The following is a 10,285-nucleotide window of genomic DNA, read 5'->3' on the forward strand; positions in this document are numbered from 1 at the left end:
TCCCAATTTAAAACAAGACTAACATCTTCACACTTTTGTAACACAAGAGAAAGATTATGAAAACATGAGTCAAAGTCTTTTCCATAAACACTAAAATCGTCCATAAAAACTTCCATTATGGTCTCTAGGTAATCGGAGAAGACACTCATCATGCATCTTTGGAAAGTGGCGGGGGCATTACATAAACCAAAAGGCATCCTCCTATATGCAAAAGTGCCATAAGGGCATGTGAAGGTGGTCTTATGTTGGTCATCCGGGTGTATAGGGATTTGGAAGAATCCCGAATACCCGTCAAGGTAACAAAAGAATTTGTTGGAGGCTAACCTCTCAAGCATTTGGTCAATGAATGGTAAGGGGAAGTGATCCTTTCTTGTTGCGGAGTTTAATTTCCGGTAGTCAATGCACATACGCCAACCGGTGATCATTCTTGTGGGTATTAATTCATTCTTTTCATTTGTCACTACCGTAGTACCTCCTTTCTTAGGTACCACTTGGACGGGTCTAACCCACAAAGAATCCGATATGGGATATATGATTCCCGCATCAAGTAATTTCATGACTTCTCCTTTGACAACTTCTTGCATATGGGGGTTCAATCTTCTTTGGGGTTGAATGGTAGGTCTATGGTCTTCCTCTAGATGAATTCTATGCATGCAAAAGTTGGGACTTATCCCCTTAAGATCATCTAGACTATAACCTATAGCCTTCTCATGTTGTTTCAACACATCAAGCAATTTTCCCAATTGGTCATCATCAAGTCTATCATTAACAATCACGGGTTTGGTCTTTGATTCATCAAGGTAAGCATATTTCAAATTTGGGGGAAGGGGTTTCAAAGTAGGAGTTTGTACCTCACTCTCCTCCTTTGGAGTTTCGTTGAGAATTTGCTCCATCTCCATTAGACATTCCATTCTCATATCATATTCAACTTCATTTTCGACCTCATCATATTCAAATTCCATGATGGGTTCCTCTTGCTCTTGAGTTTGTAAAATCTCTTCTAGGATGGATTGCTCATCCTCTATGGGTTGACATGCTTCCACTAGAATGTTATGCACTAATTCGGATTGTGCACGAGTAAGTTCCTTGTTAGCTAGAGCGGCCTCAAAGAGATCCACCTCCAACTCCCAATACATGCTCTTAGCCTCACTTGCTTCCAAGGCTTACAATGCTTGCATGGGATCCTTGAAGTAAGGTATACTCAAGTGGTCCTCTACAAAACAATCTATTAAATCCATCTCGCAAAATATCAAACAACTTGAAAACGATTAGAGCAAACCTTGAGGAGTTTTACTTCCCCAAGGTGAAGAAAGACACAACTAATAACAATAAAAAGAAATCTAAATCAAGTAAACACCGTCCCCGGCAACGGCGCCATTTTTGATCGGTCCGTTTCGTGTTCACAATTAAAGATGTGGTCGTTGGGTCACGGTCGAATCAAAACACAATTTATAAGTTCACAAACAACTCTACAATTAGTAAAGAGGCAAGTAAAGGTCGGATCCCAAGGGACGGGTATTGAAATGTGATTTCTATTGCAACTAGTGGTGTCTAAGGGGTGTCACAAATTGGGTTGATGTAGAAGGTCACTAAACTAAAATAGCAATGAAAATAAACAAGCAAGATGAATTAAAGGGGTGTAAACAATTGATTAAAAAGCACTAGGGTGTCATGGGATCATAGGGGAATCATGGGAATTTATCATACAAACATGTTCTCAAATTATAAGCAAGCAATTATTGTTGTGATGGATTGAGTTGGGTTATATCTTACAATCCTAGGAAAGTTTGGGTCCCGGAGCCGAATCGATTAGATTGTACAACACCTACAAGTCGACTTAATCTTCCCTGCTCAACAACATGCATGGTCTAATGAGACTCGAGTTGGGTTATGTCTTACAAGTCTCATTGAAAAGATAGAAGATGATAGTAAATGCAAGGATTCATAGGCTTAGCATTTCATCAAATATAACATGTGCATGAGTTGAGATCAAAACAAGCAAGCAAATAAAACATGAAAGCATATTAATTTAAGCATGAATCAGTCCCCATGTTGGTTTCCCCTAATCACCCATTAACCCTAGCTAAGAGACTACTCACTCATTATCATGTTGATCATGCTAGCAAGGTTGTCAATCATACCAACAATATGAAACATAATGAATAAATGAAAGTAATTAACAATAATTAAAAAGGGATTAAGAGAATTATACCTACTAATGATTCCAATAATAAAGCAAAGATAAAAGAAGTACTTGAATACTTGATTGAGAGGTTGTCAATCTCCCAACAATAACCCAAATAATCTTCAATTACCCAAAATAAGGGATGAACAAAAGAGAGATTAAGGAAATAAAACTTGTATTAGAACTTGATTAATTGTTGATTACAAAACTAAAGAGAGATTTGATTGATATTAACTACTCTAATTATTGATAAGAAGAACATGCTCCTCTAATTAGACTAATGGGTATTTATAGTGGAAATTAGGGAGGATGCATTAGGGTTAACTAAGAGCTAAACTAGTAATTACACTTTTTAGATTGAGCAAGGAGGAGCCGGTATTTTTCGAAGGGAGGGCTTCTTTCTTTTGAACTTGGAGAAGAGGAAATCACGCTGTGCTGGAATCCGGGCGGAATAAGGTCGGGACGGGCGGATTCTGGCGATGGGGTCCGAGCGGATTCGAGGGAATCCGGGCGGATTGTGGAGGTGGAATACGAGCGGATTAGAGGAAAGCCGCACGGATTGTGTAGCTGGGGGACGGCCGGATTGGGGACAATCCGCACGGATTGTCACTAAGCAAGACATCTTCTTCTTTTCTTCCCTTTTCTTCATAAATTCCTTGGGGATTTCCTTGGGGACTCAAGGATCCTTTCTCAACATTGCTTTTCTACTATAATATGTACAAAGGCCTTCTAATCTTGTCTCTCCTTGATGCTTGGTCATTGAATTCGATCAATTTAGTCTCGTTTTGCCATGAAAATGCAAGATTCTTACTCCTTTCCTACCAAGGGATCAAAATCTCAAAGAATATGCAAAACAAAGAACTAAAGATAAGAAATGACCCAAATATGCACTAAAAAGCATGGGAACAAGGCTAATTCGGGGGCTAAATATGCACTAATTATGGTCACATCAAATATCCCCAAACCGAACCTTTGCTCGTCCCGAGTAAAGAGGTGACAAAGACTAGGACCAATACTAACCTATCCTAATAATATAGCCGATATGAGACAATTAGCGGGTCTCACTCCGCCCCTTCAACTCACAACAAGACAACCATGAGGTAGGATGCCTTCTTGCAAGGCAAGGTGGGTCTTGCCAAAATGGCGACACATCCAAACATTAAGCATACAAAATCACATAATGGATGCATCTACAAAAGGAATAGCCACTTCCTCATCAAGTGGCGGAGGCACTAAAGAGGAACAAATTTAAGAGCATGTAATCCTTCACAAATACTAGTTCAACAAATTACTAAGGCTAAGAGGATGGCACTAAATCACCTCCAAATGGTGTTAAACTAGACTACTTTCGTCCTCAATTTCCAAATGCTTTCGTCAAGAGCGATCGGATGGTGGTGGAATGATGATCCCTATGATGCTAGTAGCATATGACATGACAAGTCTCGAATTCTCTACAAAAGTAAAGGTCATGGATCGTCCCAAGCTCGACCAAGTGGCTTGACAAAAGGCTTTTTGGGAATGAAATGCTCAAATCTTTATTCACAACGGGTGGATATGACTAGTATTCAAAATTGTCCTCATTTCACTTTCACATTTCAAAAATTTAAGATGGGGTTTGTCCCTTCCGGGCTAGTGTCCTTTGCTTTCGCCAATCGCTTATTAGGCAATCGGTTAACCTCTAGACAATAGCTTTTCGGGGTGATAGTCACTCTGTCTCTGGGCGGCCGAATTCACAACCGTATGGGGGCCCAATTCAATGGATCCCGCACCAAAGCACATCGAAGTGGTACGCCTCCATCAAAACAACTTAAATTTCTCAACTTTCAACAATTCATAACATTTGAAGTTCCTTGGCATTAGATTACTTCCACATGACAAAATTCTTTGAAATGAGCACTTCAAGCTTATTGATAGAAAATATTTTTGGGTTGCCTTACCACAAGGTCAATCAAGGTCACCTAGACAAGTTAACCAAGTCCACATCGCATCACGGGGTTGGATAGGTGACTCACATGCAAACCCTTGACTAGGCTTTGGGTCATGGGTCAAAAGACACTAGTATGACACTATCTAGGGTGTTTTACAACCATTCTAGTAGGCAAAGTCTTAAGTTGAACAAGTATTTGTAATGGCTTAGTTGCTCTTGTCAAAGTTCCTAAATAGGCATTTTTCAAAACATTTCTAACATGCAACTACATGCCATAATGCAACTAATATAAACATCCTAATGCAAGTGATTCTATCAACTAATATGACATATAAACTAAATGCAAGTCCTAAATTCACATTGTTATACCGCATCAATCAAAATAAAGCCACATAGTCATTAACATAAAGAGGAAAAATTAGATTGGAAAGATCATACCATGCGGTCTTCCTTATCCTCATGTCTCGGATGTGGCGTAGTCAATCAATGTGAATAAGGATAGAACAAACACAATATATACAAGACAATATATACAGAAGACTACAAAGGGAAATAAACATGCGCTAATTATGGTCACATCAGTGAGTGTCTTACCACTGTCTCTGGCTAAGAGACTTGATTTGACCAAGTTTAATTGCACAAACATGACTGTTTAGATGGCCGACCGTAGCATATCACGGCCACTAGGTGTCATAGAAGACATACCTGTTAAGATCGGGAAGTTCTTTATTCCCGTTGACTTCGTTGTACTTGACATCCCCGAAGATGCTCATACCCCTATTATTTTAGGGAGACCATTTTTATTTACTGCCCGTGCAGTAATAGATGTCAGGGGCAAGACATTGACTTTTCAGATTGGAGACGAGGAATTGATATTCCATCTGTCTAAATTCCGAAGGGCTCCCATGCAAGCTCAGCCTTGCAATGCCCTCTCTTCTATTGACACTCCTATTGACACTCCAAACGAGAATTTGGAGTATTGTGCTGCTATTGTGACCCCTCCGCCTTAGGTTGAGAGCAAAAAGGAGGAAAGTTCGCCTGTTTTCCTTGCTGTAGGTACATATGAAAATAATGCAGGACCTGTCAAAGGGTATTGTGCAATTAATATCAGTCAAATTGGGAGTGGCGATGTTAAAGCCGGTGAGAAAGGAGTAAGGATGAAAAAAGTTCGCGCGTACGTGGACGTCAACTATTCTCCTCCCAATGATTCAAATGCAAGCTCGTGGAAATTGAAGAGGACGATTAATGTTGCTGAGATGACGTCCTCCAGTCAGAAGCCCTCCGAGGGGCTGCTGAATTGCTTCGAGAAGTGAGCGGGGAAATGCCCCGTGTAACAAATTGTATAAACAATTTTTAAATTTTCCGTTGAATATTATTTATTTCTTTTAATTAGGACAATTAGAATTTAGACAATTTTTAGCGTAGATTAGAGACTATAGACTGTTACTTTTTATTTTTGGTATTTTGGGATATTTTTGCGAGTGTTTTTATGCAGGTTTCGGGAATTATACGCAAATTCAAAGGAATAATAGAAAATTCAAGAGCCTACACGAGGAAAAGAGCTCGATCGAGTACTTTTTGTACTCGATCGAGTGGAATCTGTTCGATCGAATGATCCCATTTTACTTGATCGACTAAAGCTGAAAAGGGGAGTTCTCGATCGAGTAACTTTTTACTCGATTGAGTAAATGAATACAAGAATTTTTCGATCGAGCAGTTCTAAACCACTCGATCGAGTAAAATTGGAATTTACACGCAGGGAGTCTCTTTAACTCCCTCCTTTGTTTTATTATTTCATTTTCTTCGTCCTTATTTCGTCCTTCTTCCCTATTTGCGATCAAAAAACCCCCCAAAATCTTCATTTTTCTTGCCCATTTGCCAAATCCACCACCTACATTGTGTTTATTGTTAATTAATCGTCATTTGCCCTTTACTTTCCCTTTGATTCTCGTTGTTTTACACGGCCTATTAGAGGAATTAGGGTTCCGCGGTTTTTCGATCAAAAATCGCCCATTTTTCTTGTTTCTTGTCGATTAATTATTCTTTGTGGGTTCTTTATCATCAAGTAAGTAATCCTTACTCTTCTTTATCCTTTAATTTCTTTAATTTTTGCTTTTTATGAGGATAATCAAGAATCAGGGTTTTGGCCTTTATTATAGGGTCAAAATTTTCAACTATAATTCTGTTTCAATGCTTAATTCGTCCTACTTGATGCTTAATTCCCATGCCTCGTTGATATTTGCTTGTTTCATTCGAATTTTTGTGGGAAATTGGCGATTAGGGGTATTTTCAGTCGAAATTTTCGACTGTAAACTGGCTTTTGCTGCTGCTTTTTGCTTTATTTGCCTCAATTGTTGCTTAATCTGCTGCTTCTGTCATTTGCCACTCTTCCCCTATTGCTGTCTACCTTCTATCATTCGAATTTTTGAGGAACATTTGGGAATTTTTGGGCTGTAGTCGAATTTTTCTCGACTGTTTAAGGGAAGCTTCATGTTGTTTTCACGCTGATTTCTTATCGCTTTTCCCTTGCCCTATTTGTATAGGATGAATTCTAGCTCTATGCCTTCTACGAGCTCCACTTCCAGTCTATCCTTGTCTCTTTCTGAGACGGTAGTCCCTGCTGTTACTACCGTCTCCGCACCTGCCAGTCGTTTCGGCTGCCAGTACTGTGTTTACTGCAGCTAGCACTGCTGCTAGCCCCGTTTCAGCTACCACCTCAGTCACAGCCACTACTACTGCTAGCACTGTTGCAAGCCTTTCTTCTTCAGTGGCGGTCACAGCTTCAGCCACAGCCTCTACTTCAGCCATGGTGAGCACACATGTGGCGGACTCACCCGCAGTTGCAGCTGCTTTACGGGCGGCTCTAGTTCCTCGTACCGTTAGTGGACGGTCTTCTACTTCAGGTTTTAGAGGTCGTGGCCGGGGTCGCGGTCGTTCTCGTTGATGTGACCATAATTTTAGCATATTAGTCCCCGAATTAGCCTTGTTGCCATGCTTTTTAGTGCATATTTGGGTCATTTATTGTCTTTAGTCCTTTGTTTTGCATATTCTTTGAGGTTTTGATCCCTTGGTAGGAAAGGAGTGCAAACCTTGCATTTTCATAGCAAAATGGAGCTAAATTGATTGAATTCAATGACCAAGCATCAAAGAGAAGACAAGACTAGAAGGCCTTTGTACATATTATAGTAGATGGGCAATGATGAGAAAAGATCCTTGCATCCCTGAGGAAATCATCAAGGATTTTATGAAGAGAAAGGAAGAAAAGAAGAAAGGAAGAAGCTGACAGAGAATCCGAGCGGATTGCCTACAATCCGCCCGTCCATCCCATGCAATCCAAGTGTCTTCCTCAGCTGGACGCTCGTCCAGAAACACCACAATCCGCCCGTACACCCCACGAATCCGCTCGTCCAACAAGAAGACAATCCGCTCGTCCACCCCACGAATCCGCTCGTCCAACAAGAAGACAATCCGCCCGTCCCGTGCTCTGGACGCTCGGATTGTGTGACACCTAATCCGTCTTCTACTTGTTCAATGAAGGATGCGCATATTTTTCAAAGATCGGCGAAAAGGAGACCGGAGTCTGTCTTGAGACCGTCGATTACTCAAGGACTTAATTGTCATTTAAGCCCTTAGTAAACCCTAATTTATGTACTTAATCCCCACTATAAATACCCCATTAGTCTAATTAGGTTATCATGTTCTTCTTAGCAATCTCTAGTGTAGTTTATATCAATCAAATCTCTCTTTAATCTTGTAATCAATATTTAACCAAGTCTTAATACAAATCTCATTTCCTTAATCTCTCTTTTGTTCATCTTTCTTTTTGGGTAATTGAAGATTATTTGGGTTATTATTGGGAGATTGACAACCTTCCAATCAATCATCAAGTACTTCTATTATTCTTAGCTTTATTATTAGAATCATTATTAGGTATAATTCTCTTAATCCCTTTTTAATTATTGTTAATTATCTTCATTTATTCATCATGTTTTACATTGTTGGTATGATTGACAACCTTGCTAGCATGTTCAACATGATAATGAGTGAGTAGTTTCCTTAGCTAAGGTTAATGGGTAATTAGGGGAAACCAACATGGTGGATGATTCATGCTTAAATTAATATGTTTTCATAGTTTATTTGCTTGCTTGTTGTGATCTCAACTTATGCACATGTTATGTTTGATGAAATGCGAGCCTATGAATCCTTGCATTTTTTACCCATCACCTATCTTTTCAATGATACTTGTAAGACATAAACCAACTCGAGTCTCATTAGACCATGCATATAGTTGAGTAGGGAAGATTAAGTCAACTTGTAGGTGTTGTACAATCTAATCGATTCGGCTCCGGGACCCAAACTTTCCTAGGATTGTAAGATATAAACCAACTCGATCCATCACAACAATAATTGCTTGCTTATAATTTGAGAATATGTTTGTATGATCAATTCCCATGAATCCCCTATGACCCCATGACACCCTAGTGCCTTTTATCAATTGTTTACATCCCTTTTTTATCATCTTGCTTGTTTACTTTTATTGCTATTTAGTTTAGTGATCTTCTACTTTAAACCCCAAATTGTGACACCCCTAGACACCACTAGTTGCAATTGAAAATCTCATCTCAATTCCCGTCCCTTGGGATCCGACCTTTACTTGCCTCTTTACTAATTGTAGAGTTGCTTGTGGAGTTATAAATTGTGTTTTTGTCTAGGTGCTCCTAATGACAAGTACGGAAAACTAAACCTTCAAGTGAGTCCGACCAAAAATGGCGCCGTTGCCGGGGACGGTGTTAACTTGATTTAGATTTTCTTAAATTGTTATTAGTTGTGTCTTTCTTTGCCTTGGGGAAGTAATACTCCTCAAGGTTTGTTCTAATTATTTTCGAGTTGTTTGATATTTTGCATGTCTAGAAGATAACAAGGTAACTTGTTACCATTTGATCACGAAATTGAAAGGACTTTGACAAACAATAGAAGACTTGCTAGGAGAACTTTGAAAGGTATTGGTGAAGTTGTAGATATTCAACCAAACACTATTGAGTTCGTCAACCCTTTTGCAAGAGAAGGTGAGGAGAACCCAACACAAAATCCAACACAAAATCAACTCACAATGCCTAAATTTTCATCACATTCCATACCAACCGAGGAGAACCTACCCAATGGTACTCCCACACCACAACACTTAACCGGAAATTTCATTGCCAAATCCGCATTTATCCAATTAGTCAAAAGAAGCCAATTTGGGGGGGATGCCTAGTGAAGACCCTCACTCTCATATGGAGACTTTTTGTGACTATTGTGATGCGATTTCTCAAACCGGTGTAACTCAAGACCAAATTCGATGGGTCTTATTTCCTTTTTCTCTAATTGGCACCGCAAAACAATGGTTGAAAGGCCTTGATAAGGCTACTCTCGGAATTGACTATTGGAAGAAATTGGCTATAGCTTTCTACAAAAAGTTCTACCCACCGAAAAAGACTAACATGCTAAGAGCTCAAATTACGGGCTTTAAGCAAAGAGATGAAGAATCCTTGTATGAAGCTTGGGAGCGATTCAAAGGAATTTGTCGCTCATGTCCTCATCATGGACTTAGCGAGTGGTTCTTAGTACAACAATTTTGGAACGGTCTTTATGAAGACTCAAGAAACATTCTCAACATGGGATCAAATGGCATGTTCACCGAAGTTGACGACAATCGAACTTGGAACAAGATTGAGGAAATGGCGGTCCATAATTGACAATATAGTAGACCTCGCAAGGCTACTAGAGGAGGAAAGCGTGAAGTGGACTCTTTTATTCAATTGGGTGCTCAACTTAGTGCTCACATTGATACCATCAATTTGAAGTTCGAAAAAGCTATGGCTAGACTTGAAGAAGCCTCAAAATCACCAAAGCAACATGTTAATGCCATGACGGCATCTTCATCAATCCCAAGTGGTATATGTAAGAATTGTGGAACTTTGGGACATGACCAAAGTGAATGTAGGGGAACAAATGAACAAGTGAATGTTTTTCAAGCATACAAGAGTGGTACCCCTTATTCAAATTATTACAATGAAAACACCAAATTCCACCCAAATCTCTTATACAAAGCCAAAATGTTCAAAACCCTCAACCAACATTCACCTCACCTCCCATGAGAAACCAAAATCAAAGACCCTTTTACAACCAAA

The 10,285-nt window shown here is 39.5% G+C and overlaps 1 non-coding gene across 1 annotated transcript; it reads right to left on the reverse strand.

The window, feature by feature from the left end:
• Positions 1-9,595: 9,595 nt before the first annotated feature.
• LOC141636014 (small nucleolar RNA R71) lies at positions 9,596-9,702 on the reverse strand. Its single transcript, XR_012540659.1, has one exon. It is a non-coding gene; the product is annotated as a small nucleolar RNA R71 (small nucleolar RNA).
• Between the last annotated feature and the right edge of the window lie 583 nt (positions 9,703-10,285).

The sequence above is a fragment of the Silene latifolia genome, chromosome Y, assembly GCF_048544455.1.
Source record: "Silene latifolia isolate original U9 population chromosome Y, ASM4854445v1, whole genome shotgun sequence".
NCBI classification, from domain to species: domain Eukaryota; kingdom Viridiplantae; phylum Streptophyta; class Magnoliopsida; order Caryophyllales; family Caryophyllaceae; genus Silene; species Silene latifolia.